Genomic DNA, 21,186 nt, shown 5'->3' on the forward strand with positions numbered 1-21,186 from the left:
TAGCCTAATCTTTAATTAGATGCCCACCACAAGGTGCTCGTTTGAGAGATGAGGACTATTAAAACCCGACAACCCCTCAGGCAGCACCACAGAGAGGTCACCGTTTGGCGTTTTCATAACCGTGCGTCCGTACAAGCCATTAGAGCCGACAAGCTCCTGAGCTGGGAAACACCGGGAAAGGCCGCCGGCAGCGCAGCCGCCGGGACCGCGAGCGGCCGTGGCCACGCCCCGGGCCTGCGGGTGTGCTTCCGGCCGCGAGTTCTCCTTCCGGGTCTTCCTGGGTGTGTGAGGGCACGGCTCTGACCGCTGCTTCCAGGTGAAAGACAAGCCAAGAGTTTACGTGTTTGCGGACCTGGGGGGAAAATAACAGAAGTCCAGAGCTTTTTCATTGGGGCGTTCATCGATGTTCCTCAGTGAGAAGTTCTTCCAGGGTTTAATTAATAGTCAATACTTTTTGAGATTCCATCTTCCAAGTTCAGGAAATGCACTCACTAGATAAGCGAAGTTTCAGATGAGAGAAATGGCAAGTGGGAACTAGGGTCTCTCTTAGGACCCGGGCTGGTTAATAAAACGTGTAGAAATTGTCATCTTTTCCATCTTTGTATGTTTGTTGTTTTTCAGTAGTAAAAACTTATTTTTAATGAAGACATTTAAAAACATTTAGTTAAATTGTGATATATGTAAACTATATATAACAAATCAACGCTCTTAACACCAAGAAACTGAAATATAATTATGCAAGATTATAAAATGTTTTCATTAATTTATACCAAATGCCAGATTGTGTAGTTCAACCGTGTTGCATAATTTAAAACTGAACATATACTTTGTTCTTTCAATCTCACTATTCCTGTTTCAATCCCATTTGTTGGTATGATGGTGTCTAACCTCATTTGGAAGTTGTGGCATCAACACTTTTCTTGTGTGTGGTATTTCCTTTGGGAAATGTTGTACCACGAGACTACAATCTGCCTCCCCACATCCCAGAAAGTAATTCTGGGGTTTGCTGATACTTGGAGGGCAGTGTTTTTTAGAGAAGAAATTTATTTTGAGAGGTAAGTCACTAATTCAAGAAACTTTTGGTGTCAAGTTATTATGCTGTACACCTTAAACTCAGTTTTGTGTGTCAGTTATATCTCAGGGAAAGCAAAATAAATTTTTGAGACTCTACTATCTATGAGGCAGTTTTGCCCACAAGGTAAATTTCTTATACGTGGAATATGCATAGAATAAGGCGTCAGGTCACACTTAGGATAGTTGGTGCCAAGAGACAGCCTTACCCTAGTGGGAACCACACTGACGGAAATGGGCCCGTCACCCCAACTGTTCTCCTGCGTTCCAGAACAGCCTTCTCTGACCAATCGAAAGGTTTCTGTTCCATAAATTAGTTTCCTTTTTCTGTGTCACAGGAAATTACAGATACATTCCACAGGAGAAAAAAAAAAGCATTTATAAAAATCATCCTTGATGGAAACAAAATCACATAAACAGATTTTGAAGATCATGCTATGAATTTTAAGAAAAAGCCTAAAGCTAACAATGTTCCTGAAGTTTCGCCAACTAGAGTTGGCTTATCTGGTATCATAATAGAAAATTATCTGTAAAGTACATGGTAACAAGCTAAATATTCATCCTTTAACACATAAAAAAGATTTCTAGTTGGTACCTCATTATATGTATGTTTATGTTCACACTTCTAGAGTCTTAAAAAAAAAGTTACCGTAAACAAGTCAAAGTGTCCATTGTTTTGTTCAGTGGGTTTATTTCACGTTGTTTTCTGGTACCCTTCCCTCCATTCTCTGTCAATTTTTTTCCTCTAGATTTATGTTGAACTTCAATCTGGCCTATTTTCATGTGATTACAAACGTAGGTTTAATAGAATATGAATAAAGACTTTCCTGCACTGAATCCGTGCAGCTGTTTTCACACCAGAAATGCTGTCAGCTCAGAAGTAGGTTTTTCATAAAGATACAGGTTTAACCAACTTTGTGAGGGCTATCATTCTTGTTCCTACATGAACTGGGGTGGGGGTGTCATCTTTTTTCATACTTTTCTCTTAATTTATATTTATCTCTTCCAAGAATTTGGCCCATTCAAAGCTAATATTTCAGGGTAAGGCTACACACCCTGTCTTGCTTGATAGTGAGAGTCAGCAAATATAAATTTCAAAACCAGCTCCACTGTTTATTACCGGTGTGACCTTGGTACCAGCCATTTAACTTTGCTCAGCCTCCATTTCTTGTATAAAACAGAGATTATCCTCAGCTGTACCTAAGTCACAGGATTCCTCTGAGTTTAAAAGGAGATGATGTATGTGAAAACTCATTATAAACAGTAACGGGTTGTCCTTGATGTTATTTCCCAGAGTATTTAGGACTCCGCATGTACATACATTAGATGAGATCCGTGCCCAGGAGGCTGCATTTAACCGAGAGAAGGTAGAACTGGAGACTCTCGCACACCACCACCTGAGCAACTGACACGTTGGGATTTTTCATCCGAAGAAAGCCTAGTCCTGAATTGCTGTGTCCATAAACTGTGACGCTGTGTGATAGGAGTGCTGAGACCCTCTTATCTCTTGGGAAGGATCGCTCAGAGGGCGGTGTCCGACAGCGCGCCGGCGTTGAGGGTGCCCGGGGCGCTCCGTTCCGGGGGCCGCGGTGGGGGTCTCCCTGCGGGCCTCCGCGGGCTGGCCATGCTTCGCAGGGGGCGCCTGGGCCCGACGCGGTGGCTGTGACCGCTGCCGGGGACAGAGCGCCGGAGCGGTAGAAGCTGAGAAGCCCGAAGGCCCGCACCAGGGACTCCCCTGGCGGTCCAGGGGCCGAGACTCCGCGCTCCCAGTGCTGGGGGCTCGGTTTCCGTCCCTGACTTGAGGAACGGGCTCCTCCTGCTGCAGCTAAGACCCAGTGCAGCTGAAATAAATAAATGAATGTTTTTTTGATAAAAACAAAGGTCAGCACCAGCCTCCCCGCTCCCCTGACGGCAGGCCTGCTCTGTGAGCACGGTTTCACCCAGGAGTCGCTGAAGTTTACAGTTCTAACCATGTTTTCATGGAACGCTCCTATTTGTAAACACTCTCGTCTCAAGCATATGTTACATTTAAGCTCTCTTCTACTTAATTTCATCTTTTAAAGTTTGTTTTTGCTGTTTTGTGGCTTTTTTAAAACACTTAGCTGTTTTAGCATATTTGTTTTAGCATATTTGAAATCTATTTGTTATTTAAAATCTGCCTGTGTAATGGTCTTCAGGCCTATAAATATTAATAACGGGTGCTTTCGCTCACACAAAATGAACTATCCTGAGGACACTGACAATTAGGAAATAAAAAAAGGTCAGCAGTGTCCTGTCCCAGAGGCTTTATTCACAGAGCAGTGTCCAGAAATATTCATCTCTTTTTCATAAATCTTCTTACCATCTGGCATCGTTTTGCTAAGCCCAGTTCTCCTTTCTGCTGCGCTCCTGTTGCTTTTGAAAGGGTTATGAACTTGTTTGATCCTTCCATAGATGCTGTTGCTTTTCCCTAAGTGCTGAAATGGGAGATGCTGGCATTTCATAATACGGGGAAATTTTGGAAAGATAGCTTGGTGGTTATAAACGTTTTTGTTCCGCACTCTCAGTTCATTTGTACCTAAGCCTCTGTTTCTGTGGCATGTTCTTAATAGAACCATCCAGGCCTTTTGTTGCTCTAAATTTCTGCTTAGCTGCTAAGCTTTCTCTTCGATTCTGACTGTGAGCATCAGATTACGGACTCCTCTCTGCCTCAGTTTTCTTGTCTGTAAAATAGGCTTAATGATAGTGCCTGCCTCAGGAGATGTTATGAGATTCTTGTCCTCCGATGAAGTTATTTGATTCATAATGTGATTTTGATGCTGCGTTGTGAAAAAAATTCCCCTCAAGACATATGGCTCTTAGGAGATAATCAGAAGTTGGAAGACAGAGTATTTGATGTTGAGGAATTGTTGCCAGAAATTTTTAGGCATAAGAAAATGCAATGGTGATTATGAATTTTCTGTACATGATTTCCTTTTAAAGATCCATACTGAGTTCTTTGCAGATGCACCCTGTATCTCATCCACAGTCACCTGCTTCAGACTGTAGGCTGCCCGTGGAGAGCCTGGACAGCAGGGCCCCACGTCCGTAAACAGCCCTGAGGTCCTGGTCCTCCACTTCTCCAGCAGGCAGAGCTGCCCTGGCCAGGCCAGAAGGTGCTCTGAGTGCACCCACAAGCATCGCACTCGCCCCTCCCCCCATCACCTCCCAAGTAAGAATCGGGTTGGTTACTCCCAGTCTTTGATTTATGCAGATGTTTATTAGAACAACAAGCAGATCTGAGAACAGCAGCTAACTAACCCTCCATCTTGCACAGCGAGGAAGCCGACGGTGCACATGGCTGCGGTGTCGTTGGTAAGCGCTCTGGCCCTTCCAGGGGGACTCAGTGGGGGAAGGAACCTGTCCGCATGGCCTGTCCGTGGCGCTCAAATGCCCCCTTCCCCAGCATGGCTGCGCTTGGTTTCAGATCGCTTAGAGACTGTTCCATTTAAACAACAAACACAATCCTATCCACCAGTCGTCTCAGATATCTTAGCTTTGATCGCTATTAATTGCTTGTTTTTGACCTGGTTATGGTTACATAGTAAATTGTGTTGCTATTAAATAATTTAAAATTTTAGTTGCTAGTGACTGCTGAGTGGTGGGAACCATAAAACAGCATTAATTATTTTAACACAGAGATGTTTGTGTGATTATTTACACTAAGGTGGTGAGCTGTTAGACTGACGAAAGCTGCATAAATGGAATTTAAGAGGATTCCATTGCTTACGACAGCAACACAAACCTTTCTACTCCTGCGCTTGAGAACTGGCAGAGAATAATTTATTTCACTTTATTTAGAGAAAACTGCAAAAGTGATAACCTACCTATTTTCAAAGCAGGCTATCTTAGAAGGAATGCCAAAAAGAAAAACTGATTTTTCTAAAACAGACATTACAGATGGCTCTGTAGACATCAGATTTCTTCTGATGCCTTTGACTTTTATACAAGTGAGAAACTTAAAAAGTAGATAGACATGGTACAACATACAGCTAACTTCAAGCTATTTTCTTTGTGAAAATTTGGCTTCCCTTTGAGAAGATTACATGCTGAATTCCAAAAGCCATTCTAATCAGAACTTCCAAATATGGGTGTAGATAGTCTATAATTTGCAGTCATTTATCTTCTTGGACACCTTATACAAGAAAAACAAAGCTGTCGTTGTATGCAGTTAAATCAGTCTGCCTGGTATTTTAAATACCAGGAGAGTAAATAAAGTCCACAAAATGTACTGTGTGCGGGGCCTCGGTTCTGGCTCAGGAGTCGCTGCTGCCTCCTGGGGACCTGCTCCCGTGGCGCCCATAGGCTTACTCAGATCAGATTGCAAACATGCTGTGGAGGGTGCAGTTCTGAGATATTCACCTTGATCTGTATATTTATAAATGTGACGTTTAAGTGCTATTAAAAGGATTGTTTCCCTACTTTGTCATTCTGAAGAGAGGCAGGCTTTATAGTTGTCTTACAAGGTATTTTGGTATTTAATAATGAAACTGAAAGATCCAGTTGGGTATAGCATTTTAAATACAGAACGATAAAGGAGAGTTTAAATTACCTAACCGTGGGTTTAGACTTCGGATTGCCGTGCAGTGAAACAAGTGAAAAGGATTCGTCTTTGAGACATAGAGTTGGCAGGAAAGGACTGGGGGCTTCAACGTGTAGGTGAGAGGCGAAGGCACCGTGTGCTAACCTGCCTTGAGTGTTTCTCCTTGGCGTAAGCAAGTGTTTATCTAACACAACCATCTCTTTGCTGTCTTTCCTGAACAGCCAAAGTGCCTAGGTTAAAAAGAACATTAGCTGTTTATTATTTTTTGATAGATCATTGTCCAAAAATGCTAACCTTCCAAAGCTTTGTTGCTTTCCTAGTTAAATCCATTGCCTTAGTAGGTCTGGTTCTTTTAAAATGGCAAAAACTAGACTTTATCACATTTGTTGATACATGGGAAGAGCTGAACTTAAAATGCGCCAGTGAAGTTTCACCTTCACAACTTAAGCAAAGGGCGGTCGGGGAAGCTGCTGCCGGTGGTAGCGATGGGAACAAGCTGCTGCCAGTGGTAGCGATGGGAACACATCCTTATGTGTCTCTGGCTTCCGCCTCCTTCTCTGACCAGGAGGAGCTGCTCTCCCGCGTTCCTAAAGCAGGGCAGCCCCAGGGGGCAGTCCAATCCGCTCTCTTCTCAACCATTATGAGGTCATCCCCTCATCCTCTGTAAGGAGTCTGATTGGTGTGTCCTTGGACAGTGTGTCCAGTCAAAGTCTCATCATTTCAGTGCAATTAAGAAGGTTAGCCTGATTAGCAGGCTTTTTTAATGAATTGTGGAAATTTTACAGGAGTGAAGACCCAATCCTTCTAAACACACATAGGAAACATTGGTAAATGTTTAGACTGGGCACCCTGGAGACTCTGCTTTATCAAGGAAAGGAGTGAAAGTGGGTTTTTCACATTCAGAAAAATAGAGAAAATGATTATAACGAACCCTAACGTATCCTTCACCTAATCTAGATGCAAAACATACCTTTATATTGGAGTTGGGGTAGCTTTACAGGTTAACAAGTACATTTTTAAACAGGCTGACTAGTCTCAGATAGTACTGCTTTCTACAATTCATTTTCATGGTAACCCTTTTACAAAGAAATGGAAACCATCAGCTTTAGCACAGGTTTTCGCTCATAAATAGGATTAATACTCATTTCTCAAGGGGGCAGTGTGTGTTGCGCCCTTTAGAAACAAATGTGGAAGGTGGCCACTGAATAAAGTCTTGTTTTATAAGGAGAAATGAAGACAAGCTATTTAAGTGACACCCGTTTCAAATTGTTAACACTACACTGTTATTATTAATATGGAAATTGTATAATTCCGAAAAATTTAATAAAAATCCTCTAGTTGTCCAGAAATTCCCTTGTGTGTAGACGAAACATTAGGTGATTTAACGTTTTGCCTTTTTAATTTGAGTATTTGAGATTGTGTTACCTTGGGAAAATACCATGGTTAGGAAAGCCTGGAGACTTCACGGAACCCCGCCAGCATCCAGCCCCCTCACAGCTCAGGAGTAGTCCGTACTTCCCCTTGCTGTCTGCTTTCAGTATTTATTGACTTTTTGGCCACGTCGAGTGTGCGTTACAGAGCTCGGATCCTCACTGATCTGCAGGGTCTGTCCTTGAGGTGCGCGGGCTCTCTGGTTGCGCTTGCAGCTCCGTCCCTCCGAGGCATGCAGGGTCGTAGTTCCATGACCGAGGACCGCAAGGCAGATCCTTGCCCGCTGGGCCACCCGGGAAGCCCCAGCTTCTCCTTCTTTTCTAACTCACCTTCCGGTCCATATCTGACCCAGGCAGGGGGCGGTCAGTAACGGCACATGCAGTATTCTTATTTTAAAAAGAAGATGCGTCTAAAATGTTAGACTGATTATTCCTACCCAACAGCAATAACGGCTTTCTCTTTTCCTCCTGTGTCTGTTTGTCCTTTAAGAGATCCTGGAGCCCTGTGCTTGTTATGTGTGAAGTTGCTCAGTCGTGTCTGACTCTTTGTGACCCCATGGACTGTAGCCCACCAGGCTCCTCTGTCCATGGGATTTTCCAAGCAATAGTACTGGAGTGGATTGCCATTTCCTTCTCCAAGGGATCTTCCCGACCCAGGGATCGAACCAGGTCTCCCGCATTGTAGACAGAGGCTTTACCGTCTAAGCCACCAGGGAATCCCGTGCTTGTTATGGGTATTGAATTTCAGGTTTGTGTTGTGTTAGTGAGGACTCTGAACACTGAGCTGTATAGGCGCTCCTTTAAACCACAGGCACATGTCTTTCAGTGACAGGTGTGTTCCTGGCGGAAAATAACAAATCACCATATCTTAGGTGTATTTGAAGAACCTTCTGCTGGAGAGCATTCCATGAAGAGGCCAAGTGAAGCATTTTTAAACTTGAATGCTGAATGTCCCCACTTGTTTTTTCTTAAAAGTGCAAGAGTTTTTCCCCCTAATTCAACACTGCCTTTCCTATGAGGTAAAGTGAAGTGAAAGTCGCTCAGTCGTGTCTGACTTTTTGCAACCCCATGGACTATACAGTCCATGGGATTCTCCAGGCAAGAATCCTGGAGTGGGCAGCCTTTCCCTTCTCCAGGGGATCTTCCCAACCCAGGGATCGAACCCAAGTCTCCTGCATTGCAGGCGGATTCTTTACCAACTGAGCTGTGAGGGAGGCTCCCCCATTGCCCCTAATAAGTCATATTGTTTGCGATACTGAGGTGCCTGGGCCCACTGACAGCAGCCTGCCGCCGTGTGCCTGTGGGCAGGAGAGCAGGCGGGCCCTTGTGCGGTGATGTCACTTCCGTGGAGAGCCCCTCCATCGCCCCAGACCCCAGCCCCTGACTTCTGTGGTGGAAACGCATCATCCACAAGAGAAATTTGTGTAATGGAGAGGTCTTTTTTAACCCAGATAGTCCCTTTTGTTGGCCTCACTGGGCCTTGTTTGCTGCACACGGGCTTCCTCTTTTTATGGTGCGTGGGGCTCCTCTTTGTTGCAATGGGGGGCTTCTCACAGTGGAGATTTCTCTCCTGCAGAGCCTGAGCTCTCGGCCCCCGGGCTTGTGGGAGCCTCCCAGACAAGGGATTGAACCTGTGTCCCTGCATTGGCACGTGGGTTCTTATCCACCATGCCACCAGGGAGGTCCAAGGAGATGTCTTTGTATTGAGCTTTGGATGCCAGCATTAGGCTTTCAGAAAAAAACTCTAGAAAACAGCACCCACCTGCAGTGTGTGAACAAATAACCATGCTTCTCTGGGGCAAAGACACACAAGAGTGCCAGTCACCCTCGTCCTCTGTAGACGATACATCTACTCTAGGAATGTGTTATCGAAGGAAAGGTCACATAAGGCTGGTGTATTAACCCTAGCCCTGACCTCAGCCTTGTCCAGAATAATTCTGTGTCTGCAGAGAACGCATCTTTTCAGTGGAGTCACATTCCAAATACCGTGGCTAGCTTAGACTTGGGGTTAATCACATCTGAGCTAGTAGGGAAGGAAAAAAATGGTAGAGACCTAGTAGACGCTAAAGAGATTGAGAAGAGATGGAAAGAATACATGGGAGAACTGTATAAAAAAAGATCTTAATAAAGCGGGTCACTGTGATGGTGTGGCTAGTCGCCCAGAGCTAGACATTCTGGAGTGCGAAGTCAAGTGGGTGTTACCAAGCACTGCTGTTAATAAAGCTAGTGGATGTTATCAAATTCCAGCAGAACTATTCAAATCGTTAAAGGATGATGCATTCAAATCCTTAAGAAATTCAAAGGTTCTGCATTCATTATGTCAGCAAATCTGGAAGATTCAGCAGTGGCCACAGGACTGGAAAAGGTCAATCCTCATCCCAATTCCCAAGAAGGGTCATACTACAGAATGAGCTAGCCATCGGACAGTTGTACTCATCTCCCATGCTAGGAAGGTCGTACTTAAAATCTTACACGCTAGTTTGCAATATTAAGCAAACCAAGAACTTCCAGATGTCCAAGCTGGGTTTAGAAAAGGAAGAGGAACTAGAGATCAAATTGCAAACATTTGCTGGATTATAGAGAAAGCAAGGGAATTTCAGAAAAACATCTATCTCTGTTTCATCAACTACACTAACACCTTTGACTTTGTGGATCATGGCAAGCTGGAGAGCTTTTAGAGAGATGGGAATACCAGACTGTCTTACCTGTCTCCCGAGAAATCTGTATGCGGGTCAAGAAGCAACCTGTTAGAACCCAGAATGGAACTGATTGGTTCAAGATCGAGAGGAGAGTAAACAGCGCTGTCTGCTGACAGCCTGTTTGTTTAACCTATATGCTGAGCACATCATGAGAAATACCGGGTTGGATGAACTACACGCTGGAATCAGGATACGCGGGAGAAACATCAGCAACCTCAGATATGCAGATGATACCACTCTAATGGCAGAAAACGAAGAGGAACTAAAGAGCCTCTTAATGAGGGCAAAGGAGGGGAGTGAAAGAGCCGGCTTAAGGTGAAATATTAAAAAAAAACCCTAAGATCATGGCATCGGCCCCATCACTTCATGGCAGATAGAAGGGGAAGAGGTGGAAGCAGTGACAGAGCTCAGAATCACTGCAGACGGTGACTGCAGCCGTGAAATCAGGAGATGATTGCTTCTCGGCAGGAAAGCTACGACAAACTTAGACAGTGTGTTGAGAAGCGGACACAGTACTCCGCCAACAGAGGTCCATATAGTCAAGGCTGTGGTCCTCCCAGTGGTCACGTACAGACGTGAGATCTGGACCATGAAGAAGGCAGAGTGCTGAAGAATTGATGCCTTCAAACCGTGGTGCTGGAGTAGACTCCTGAGAGTCCCTTGGACTTCAAGGAGACCAAACCAGACAGTCCTAAAGGAAATCAGTCCTGAATATTCCCTGGAAGGACTGATGTTGAAGCTGAAGCTCCAATATTTTGGTCATCTGATGCGAACAGTTGACTCACTGGAAAAGTCCCTGATGCTGGGAAAGCTTTGAGGGCAGGAGAAGAGGGCGTCAGGATGAGAGGGCTGGACGGCATCGCCTGTGCAATCAACATGAACTTGCTGAGGGACAGGGAGGCCTGGCGTGCTGCAGTCCATGGGGTCGCAAAGAGTCTGACACCACTGGGCGACGGAACAACAGCAACAATCACATCTGAGTTCAAAATAGCCTGTGTCCAATCTGGTGAAAGTTTTTAAGTGAAAGATGACTGTTCGTGGGAGGGTTTTGTTTGCGTGTCTGTTCAGTTCTCTGGAAAGCTGATCTGAAGGCACAGTTACTGTAACTAGGCAAAGAAGCCTTTGACTTATTTGCAGAAGCTGCATTTGGGGAACTCAGTTCAGGCCACGTGCGTCTTCACAGTGTGGATGAGGATACCCTAGGTAAAGAGGGAAAGGGCTCTAGATGTGTGCACTCCTTGGTTGTGTGTCTGAGTGGCTTTTTCTTTTTTCAGATAGAATTATCTTTAGTGTGTTGTCTTGTAAAAATAATACATACTTAACTAAATTTTTCTTAAATCAACTGTCATTTAAAGAGAAGTATTTCATTTCCGTTTGAGGCTCTGCAAACTTCAGTCCAGTGGTGGTGGTGGTGTAGTCGCCAAGTCCTGCCTGACTCTTTGTGACCCCATGTCTGTAGCCCGCCAGGCTCCTCTGTCCATGGAATTCTCCAGGCTAGAATACTGGAGTGGGTAGCCATTTCCTTCTCCAGGGGATCTTCCCGACCCAGGGATCGAACCCATGTCTCCTGCATTGCAGGCAGACGCTTTACCATCTGAGCTACAAGGGAAGATTCAGTTCAGTGGGACTCAGCAGAGTATATCTGTTCTTTAAGTTTGTCTCATCCGGTGTAAATTTAGACTCACTGACCTCAACTCTTAGCCCCGGCTGTGACCTACTTCTCTCAACATTCCCTGCGCCTGTTATCTTGTCCCTTAACATAAATCTAGATGTGGACAGCAGTTGCTGCCAGTTTTTGTTATCAAGTCTATTGCCGTCTCTGTAATAAAAAACCTCTTAATTTATTTGTGTAGAAGTCTCTCTCATTAAAAAGCTGCTGTATATATTAACTTTTGATGGACATTCTCTTCGTTTTACTTTTTGGAAAATGTCACGCAGGGCTTTTCCTTTTTAGAAATCAGCATTCATCTGGTTTTTCCTTAGAGAAGTATGTAGTGCATCGTGGAGTGGTCGGAACGAGTGCTTGTCCATTTCCACACTCTCCCCAAACTGAAGTCTTCCTCCACTGAAATCAGTCAATGGATGTATTTCTCAGTGTAAAATTTAGTAAATTTTCTGTATTTGAGGTGTGTTTCTCCCCCTAAATTATCTTCAGATCTCTGATGTCTGATGTTCTTTTGAATATTGGCTAAAGCTGTTGAAATTCCTGTTCCATCCTTGTCAGTGAAAGGCTCTGAAAACACAAATAAGAAATTGAAAAGTGAAGCAGACCCTTAATATAAACAAACACCATCTTTACTCACATGGAAATGTGACTTTCACTTGGAACTCTCTATCCAACCAGTGATTCAAAGACTGTCTTTCCCTTACTTGAGAAATTTCTGAAGAAGCAAGAACACTTGGGCTAGATTTTAATGAACTTTTTCTTGATTATTTCTTTTTAAAAGTGTCTTATTTATTTACTGACTTTTCTTTTTGGCCGAGCTGGGTCTTGGCTGCTGCTCAGGTGTTCTCTAGCTGCAGGAAGCAGGTGCTGCCCTCTGGTTGAGGGGCACGGGCCTCTGTACTTGCAGTGCCCACGGGCTCAGTTGCTCTGCCGCACGTGGGATCTTCCCCGACCAGGGATCCAGCCCGTGTCCCCTGCATTGGCAGGCGGATTCCTTACCACTGGACCACCAGGGAGGTCCTCTTTCATTATTTCTTAAATTAAGATCATTTAAAGATAAAGACTGCAGTGATGAAAAAGGACTCGTTAATGCCCCTCAGTTCAGAGTAAAGCAAGTCTCGTTTTAAATGATCGGGAAAGAATTGGGCAAGACTTGTATCCTTTAGGTCAAAGGTCTTTCCTGTGCCCCTAGACAGCCTCTCCTGGTGGGTGCTCTGCTTCGGGCCAGCAGTGGTGCCTCACTCTTTAAGCGGGCCCTCTTTTCTTCTGTAGTCACACCTTTACTTCACTCTGGTCTTGAGGTAGTTGAGCGTTCATTTCACGCCCAGGCACAGTCGCTCCATTAACGCTTGTGATGAGCACACTCACTCACGGTCCTCCCTGCTTTTCTACACCTCTGTCCACGCGCTTCGTTGTGACTTACTCTGTTTCTGTGGTGATTACTTTATTGAGCATAACTATTTTATTGCAAATCATTTGACTCTCTTTTGGCAGAGTGAGGCATACAATAAGAGATAAAAGCTTCCCTCGTGGTAGGTCCAAAGGGAACATTTCGTAATGACCCGGCATTCTCTGCCTGGGTCTGTTTACTGCTCTGTCAGGAGAGACATCACTGTGTCAGGCTTTGCTCAGCAGTTTCGTTCCAACAAGACGTATTTTTCCTGTCTGCTGTCCAGCTACCCTGTGGTCTCCAGGTCTCCACACACGGGAAGGTTCCCGCTGTTATTCCCAGGCAGGGATTTGCTCCGGGTGTCTTTTCTACACTTACAATATGTCTTAATGGAAATGATGAGATTGTTAAGTAACTGAAAACAGTCTGTGTACTTCTCTTAGATTTTCACTCTGCGCCACTTTTGAAACTCCAAGTCCTATTTCTTGGTTGGTTCATTTCTTTTGTAATTCAAACTTCCCTCCGCCACTCTGCCCATACCTATAATGTTGTGGTTTGTCAGTACTCATCAGTAGATGGAATCATTCTAATGATGTTTTTTGTCAGAAATGCCTGCACCTGCTTTTCAAGAGACAGCACGGATTTTGCCACTGCTGCTTAGTTGCTAAGTCATGTCTGACTCTCTCTGACCCCATGGACTATAGGCCTCCAGGCTCCTCTGTCCATGGAATTCTCCAGGCAAGAATACTGGAGTGGGTTGCCACGCTCTCCTCCAGGGGATCTTCCCAACCCAGGGACGGAACCTGCGTCTCCTGTGTTGGCGGGCAGATTCTTGACCGCTGAGCCACCTGGGAAGCGGATTTTACTTTACATAAATGGATTTACTTTATGTAAATTTTAAAAGTGAATACGTTTTTAAAACGTGATGGCTCAGCAGGTAAAGAATCCACCTGCCAATGTAGCAAACACAGGTTTGATCCCTGGGTTTGGAAGATCCCCTGGAGGAAGCATGGCAACCCACTCCAGCATTCTTGCCTGGAGAATCCCATGGGCAGAGGAGCCTGGTGGGCCACAGTTCACGGGGTCGCACAGAGGAGGACACAACTGAAGTGACTCAGCACAACACAGCATGAAACACCCTCCAGGATGCTGACTTACATGCACACACCCACCTCGGAAGGACCCCGGACCCCCGATTGCCCGATCACTTTTCTCCATCCAAGTCCGCTTGTGACTGTCACGTCCCCATTTCAGCCGAGCGTTCAGGGGGGACCACCTTCTGAGAGCACTGACCTCGCCCTGGCAGCCGTGGGAGGCCCCTCTGTGACCTCACCGTCTGTGCACACTCTGTGCCCAAAGCATTTGTTGATGAAGCGGCTCTGGGAGAAAACCCGAGGGGAGAGTGGTCCTCTCTGGAGGGGAGCCCTGGGCTTGCTCCTCCTCTTGCAGATACAAACAGGCAATCCCGGGAGAGCCACACTCCATCACTGCCTGGCCGCAGCAGCCGGTCCATCACTGCCTTCCGGAGACCCCCCCCCCAAACCCCGCTTCCCAGAGTCCTGATAGGAAGAGCAGTCGTGAGGAAGTCAGTGAACCACAGCCGAGGTTATCCACAAGGTAGCGTAACGCACATCGTCTTCTGAAAGAGACTGGCTGGAACTTCCTTAGGGCTAGAGCCCTTCCTTACTCATCTCTCCTGCCGCCATGAGCCCTGGGACTCGGCTGTGCTTCACCCCCTGTGCTTTGTTGTTAAAAACAGACCCCGTGCACAAAGCCCACGTTGCCCCAGGCTCTGCCTCCCCTGCTCCCTCAGGCCCAAAGGGTCCTCCAGAGGCACCCGAGCGGGCCATGGGGCGGCGCGGGCCCAGCGCAGACGGGCTTCCGTGGGGCGTGCATCTGTCTGGCAGTGTCGTCTCCTTTCTCCCTTTGCCTTCCAGCAGGACTCTTCTCTTTTATTTGTATCTCCAGGCTCCTGGCTTCTTGCCGAGCCCTCTCTTTTTCTTTCTTTTCCACCCTTCTTGTTTGCCTGCTGCTCTACCTGCCTTTTTTTCCAATCGAAGTGTAGAGTGAACTTCCGGCATTTGTCTCATGTGTAGCGATTCAGAGTTTTAAGTTATACTTCCTTTAAAGTTATTACAGAATATTGGCTCTGTTTCCTGCGCTGAACCGACTCTCCTTGTAGCTTATCTGTTGGGCTTCCCTTGTAGCTCAGCTGGTAAAGAATCCACCTGCAATGAGGGAGACCTGGGTTCCATCCCTGGGTCGGAAGATCCCCTGGAGAAGGGATAGGCTACTCACTCCAATGATTTTCGGGCTTCCCTTGTAGCTCATCTAGTAAAGAATCCACCTGCAATGAGGGAGACCTGGGTTCCATCCCTGGGTCAGGAAGATCCCCTGGAGAAGGGAAAGGCTACCCACTCCAGTGTTCTTGCCTGGAGAATCCCATGAACAGAGGAGCCTGGTGGGCTACAGGCCATGGGGTCGCAGAGTCAGACCCAACTGAGCAACTAGGCACGCACAGCACAGCTTGTCTGTTCCGTGCGTAGCAGCCTGGGTCTCTTCATCTCCTTCCCTTCTCTCGTCTGCCCCCTACGCCTCTCCCGGTAATCACTCCACATCTGCGAGGCTGCTTCTGTTTTGCTGTTTTCACCTGTTTATTTTTCTAGATTCCACATGTGTACATGAGCACACACGGTGTTTGCTCTTCTCTGACTTACACTGCTGACTATAGAATTCTCTAGGTCTGTACACGCTGCCGATGGCAGAATTTCATTCTTTCTATGGCTGAGCTGCATTCTATTGTGTGTATATATATATCTCGTCTTCTTCAATCTGTTTTTTAATTTAAATTTATTTATTTTAATTGGAGGCTAATTACTTTACAATACTGTATTGGTTTTGCCATACATCAACATGAATCCGCCACGGGTGTACACATGTTCCCTATCCTGAATCCCCCTTCCTCCTTCCTCCCCGTCCCATCCCTCTGGGTCATCCCAGTGCACCAGCCCCAAGCATCCTCTATCCTGCATCGAACCTGGACTGGCGATTCATTTCTTATATGATATTATACATGTTTCAATGCCATTCTCCCAAATCATCTGTTGATGGCCACTTAGCTTGCTTCCATATCTTGCCTACTGTAAATAATGCTCTTATAAACATGGGGGTGCACGTATCTTTTTGAAGTAGTGTTTTCATTTTCTTCTCATATATACCTGAGAGTGGAATTGCTGGACCATGTGGTAGTTCTATTTTTAATTTTTTGAGAAATCTCCATACTGTTTCCAGTAGCAGCTGTGCCGATTTACATTCCCACCAGCAGTGAACTAAGGTTCTGTGGTCTTTTCGATGGTAGCCGTTCTGATGGGCGTGAGCTTCTGTCTCAGGGTCTTGATTTCTGTCTGTCTCCCTGATGATGAGTGACAGTGCAGGCATCTGCTCATGTGCGTGTGGGCTGTCTTTGTGGCCTCTTTGAAATAAATGTCTATTCAGGTTCTGCCCGTTTTTTATTTAACTGGGTTGTTTGTTTTTCTGGTGTTGAATTGTGGAACTCTTTGTATATTCTAGATAGTAACCCCTTACCAGACATATCATTTGCAAGTATCTTCTCCCATTTAGTAGACTGTCTTTCCATTTTGTTGATGGTTTCCTTTGCTGCACAAACGCTTTTAAGTTTAATTAGGCCTCGTTTGTTTATTTTCACTCTTATTTCCCTTGCTTGAGGAGACAGATCCAAAAAAATATTGCTAAGACTTAGGTCAAAGAGTGGATTCCTATGTTTTCTTTTAGGAGTTGTATGGTTTCAGGCCTTACATGTAGGCTTTAAATCCCCGTCGAGCTCATTTTTGCATGTGCTGTGAGACGATGCTCCAGGTTCGTTCTTTAATACGCAGCCGTGCAGGTTTCCCAGCACCATTGTTGAAGGGACTGTCTTTTCCCCACGCTGCTCCTTAACTTTTTTTAACCTTTCTTTCACCCAGCAAAATGTTTAAAAAAAAAAAAAGGACGGAAAAATTTTAAAAGAAGAAAATATACAGTATCTTTTTAACTTATTTTTACTTTGCAAGAGCTTTATTTATTATTCTCTCTATAACCAGATGACTTAGCCTGTAGTGTCTGTTGGCCGAGGACAACCTTGGAATATTCCATTTTGCTCCACGTGCCAAGTGGTGACTCTTGTTCTTCGGGCGTGCCAGGGCAGGAATGGTCCGCCAACTCTCAAAAGGGGGCTGGTGTCAGTGCTGACACTGCGGCTGAGCATGGAGCGCCGCGCTGGAGCTGGCGCTGTTCTCAGCCAGGACCTCCCTTCTTAATGCCGGGGCCTCTTTCTGCAGCTAAGCAGCTTCTTTCCCTAATCTAGTTTGGAAAATATATTAAATGCAAAGCTCCATGTTCTGTAAGCACCACTGCCGAAGCAGCATCAGGCACACAGCCCGATGATCTCATTGTGATGCTCTTCATGTCCTTGCCCTGTGTATGGATGGCCACGTTTTTCTGTATTTTATTTGTTTAGATATTTATTTTGGCCATGCTGAGCCCTCGCAGCTGTGCCCAGGCCCTCTCCCATCGTGCCGAGCAGGGCCTCCTCTGCAGTCTCGGCCTCCCAGGCCCTGGGCGTGTGGGCTCAGCTGCTGTGCTGCACGGGCTTGGTTGCTCCGAGGCAGGTGGAATCTTCCCAGACCAGGGATCAAGCCCATGTGCCCTGCACTGCCAGGCAGATGTCACCCACTGTACCACCAGGGAAGTCCTGGGTGGCAGGATTCACAATGAAAACACTGGCTTGGTGCGTAGTGTAAGATGGTTTCTGTTGTTCAGCTCTTAGCAGCTGCCGTCATCTTTGCTGTGTTCTTGCCTGAGTTCTCTCAGATCTCGAGTCTGACTCACAGTCACATACCTTCACATGCATCTTTCCCGCTGACCTCCTCGCTAGACTCACCAGTGCCAGGCAGACCGTGATCACGTCATGCTTCGCCTTGTTAAATGAAATATCAGGTCATAGGGACCAGACCACACTGAGCCTGACGATGTCAGGAAAGCTAGCATGTTCTGTTGCCCCGTCTCTCAGTCACTAGATCGGTCAGCGTCTTCACTTGTAAGACCATGTTTCTGACCCATCTCTCCAGAGTTACTGTGAAGATACGGGGGCTCTGCATCTGGAACCCCTTGAAGGTGGTGCGTATCGTACGGAACGTATTAAACTGAAGGCCCATGGGCCCATGCTAGCTCTGCGAAGTGTGATAACCTTCGAGATGGCGAAAACACATGTTGGTTTCTAGCATAAGATCTTTAGGTGGCTTCTAGTTCTGTGCGTTTGGAGTTTCACACGCGACGGAACCTACTTTCTAGAAGGAAAACTGAAAGGAAGAATGAAGTGTGCATCAGGCTTGACTTAACGGCTCAGTCTGCAGTAGTCTCCTGCCTGTATTAGACTCTTCGCATATTCAGTGCTGTCCTCTGCCCAGAATCTGCCTCTTCATTCCCAGCAGGCATAAGGCACGAGCTGCACGCCCTCATGCAACCCCACCCAATCAAAGAACTCCCCGGGAAATTTTGCCTATTTCAAGTTCAAGCCTGTATTCATCTTTACTGCCACCCTTGAGTTCCTTTGCTCTGCCGTGTGTGCCCCGTCAGTTGTATCCAGCTCTTTGCGACCCCATGGACTGTAGCCCACCAGGCTCCTCTGTGCATGGGATTCTCCAGACCAGAATGCTGGAGAGGGTTGCCATGCCCTCCTCCAGGGGGTCTTCCCGACCCAGGGTTGTAACCTGCACCTCTTGCATTGGCCAGTGGATTCTTCATCACCGGGAAGCCCAAATACAAGTCGTAGGTCTAAAGACAGCTTAAAACATGTCCAAACATCTGCCACACTGGATGGCAGACTCCTGAAGATCAGAGGTTATGTCTAGTTAAGGTAGGAGTGAAATGTACCTAATTTATAATGAGGTTTGAGCAAATTTAATTACTGAACTAGTTAGCCTTTATTATCCAGGCTGTTTATAATGTTTTTAAAATATCGTCAGAGTTGACTTCTGCTTCTGGCCATGAAGAATAATGGAAACCAGATTTATACTCCTACTTTAAACAACTAGAAAACTAGACAGTAGCCGACAGTCGAAACAAGCGAAGTAAAGCCCACAGCTGCTCCCAGTTACTGCCTAGAGGAGTGTCTAGGCTGCATGACAGGGAGGGAGAATCCAGAGAGAGCCCAGCTGTCTCCCTGAGTGGAGGAGATGGCGATGGGGTTTGGAGACCGAGATGTCTTGTTTTGCGGGGCAGAGACCCAGGGAAGAGGGGCTGCACAGAGGAGGCTCCAGAGACTGAAGGGGACTTGAGTCTGTGCGTTTATTAGTATCGGAAGCCACCTGGGGTTGGGGGAGGGGCTCCAGCAGGCAGTAATCCCCAGCTCACAGAAGGCTCCCGTGAGTGGGAAGACCTCCCAGTACGCAGGAGGCCACGCAGTCCTCAGAAGAGGTCTCCTAACAGTAAGGGTGAATGAGCTTTGTGCCAAAGGCTGCTCTGGACCTGGCCTAATGAAGTTTGAAAGCAAGCTCAAAAGGATCGAACTTTGCCTAAATAAATACATCCTAGAACAAAGTACAACATTCTTTAGGGGAATGCAACAAATTCCACCACCCAACCAGGTAAAACTAACAGCGTTGTACATCCGATAAAGTAAGACTGAGCTTTCTTTAAAGGCAGGAAAATGGAACCCATGAATCAGCAGAAAAACTAATTCATAGAAGCTAACCCAGAAATGACAGAGGTGATGGAATTAAGTAGGCAAGAACAGTGCCGACACCTATTATCAATGAATTCTGTGTGCCTAGGAAAGTGGGTTCCATCCCTGGTCAGAGACCTAGATCCCACATGCCACACAACCAAAAAAAAAGATGTAAATGAAACTTGCGGAGATAGAAAATACGGTATCTGACGTTAAAAAAGTACCTTGGCTGGAGTAGCAGCAGATTAGATACAGTGGAAGAAAAGATCAGTGCAACTGAACATAGTAGCAGAAGCTGTGCACAATAGGGGGAGAGAAGCGAAAGCCCAGGAGAAGTGGAGTGACTACCGCTCCAGCGGGCTGTGGGGCTGCCCAGCATGCTTGTAATTGGAGTCCCAGGAGAAGGAGTCAGGGAAGAAAAAACATTTGAAGAATTATGGAGGAGTTTCCACTTCTACTAACAGGGACGGGATTTGCCCTCCCACCTAAACAACCAAACAGATTTGACTACCTAGGAATCTTGAACATGCAGCTGAGGCCCTCAGGCATCCAGGAAAACACTGGGCTCTCGCTTGACTAAAATTTCAGAAGCCTTCTTTCCTCCATTGAAGCAAAACACTAGGTTAGGAAGCAACGGTGTTCACTCCGGTCCTTACTCTCCTTTTAGGGAGGACCCCGGAGGGAAGAGAAAGGGAACGCATGGAGCCTGACAATTGTAGACAGAAAGAAAAAGCAACGATATTATGAACGTATTTATAACGTTACAAAGAAAAACAAAAGATAACGGCACAGGAGTGTGACTTGCGGGCATGGAGTGAAGCGGTTTCCCATAGCAGCTCAGTGTCTAGATTTTTGCAGCTTCTTGGAAGAACACTTCAGTATGCTGGTAGCCATAACCCTGGGCCTTTGTTTTGGTCCGCAATCATTAATCTCCCGTTTACATGTATAAACTGGCACAGCTCTTAAAGTAGGTCATGCACTCACCATTCAGAATCTGACATTTGTTTCTGAAGCGATTGGTTCAGTTTTCTAAATGCCTCTGTTCTCTTCCTTTTTTAAAAAAAAAATTCCAGTCATTGACAATAGTTCTTTGGATTCTTTTAGCTTTCTCAAAGCTGTACCATATAAAACAACACTACCTCAAAAATAAACATGGAAAGAAAACAGATGAGAATCGTTGATATTGTGTCAGGGTTTACAAACCAACCAATTCCAGATTTAAGATGAAACCAGTATTACGTACATGCATTGTTTACAAGAAATGAAAGATTCACCCTTAAGATATGTATTCACACCTACCGTTTAGAATGTTACCCTTTATGCCAGTCAAGTGGCTTAAACCATGTATATCTCAAGAATCCAGCCTTCCTCTATACCAAGACTCCTACACAATTTTAAAACAAGTGCTAACATTCTGTGACTCTAAAACAGCACAAACAGAATCGGTGTGTTCCGTAACATTTCTCCTTTCTTCGCCTATCAGTTATGCAGCCCATACAGCTGATGAGACTCAACTTCTAATCATTCACCATTTTCCAAAGATAAAGAACGTAGCAGGCCTCATCCATAGCTTTTTTCAAAGGTGAGTTTTCAGTTCTCTAATAGCAAGCTACTCTCACTGTATTTCTCTTATCCTCTTGTCTGC

General features: G+C 45.8%; 1 protein-coding gene across 1 annotated transcript in view; it reads left to right on the forward strand.

Moving 5' to 3' along the window:
• Nucleotides 1–21,186, forward strand: part of LOC138078313 (ubiquitin-conjugating enzyme E2 E2) — a 363,968-nt gene that overhangs the window by 307,152 nt on the left and 35,630 nt on the right. The window lies entirely within an intron of this gene.

This window comes from Capricornis sumatraensis, chromosome 4 (genome assembly GCF_032405125.1).
Source record: "Capricornis sumatraensis isolate serow.1 chromosome 4, serow.2, whole genome shotgun sequence".
NCBI classification, from domain to species: domain Eukaryota; kingdom Metazoa; phylum Chordata; class Mammalia; order Artiodactyla; family Bovidae; genus Capricornis; species Capricornis sumatraensis.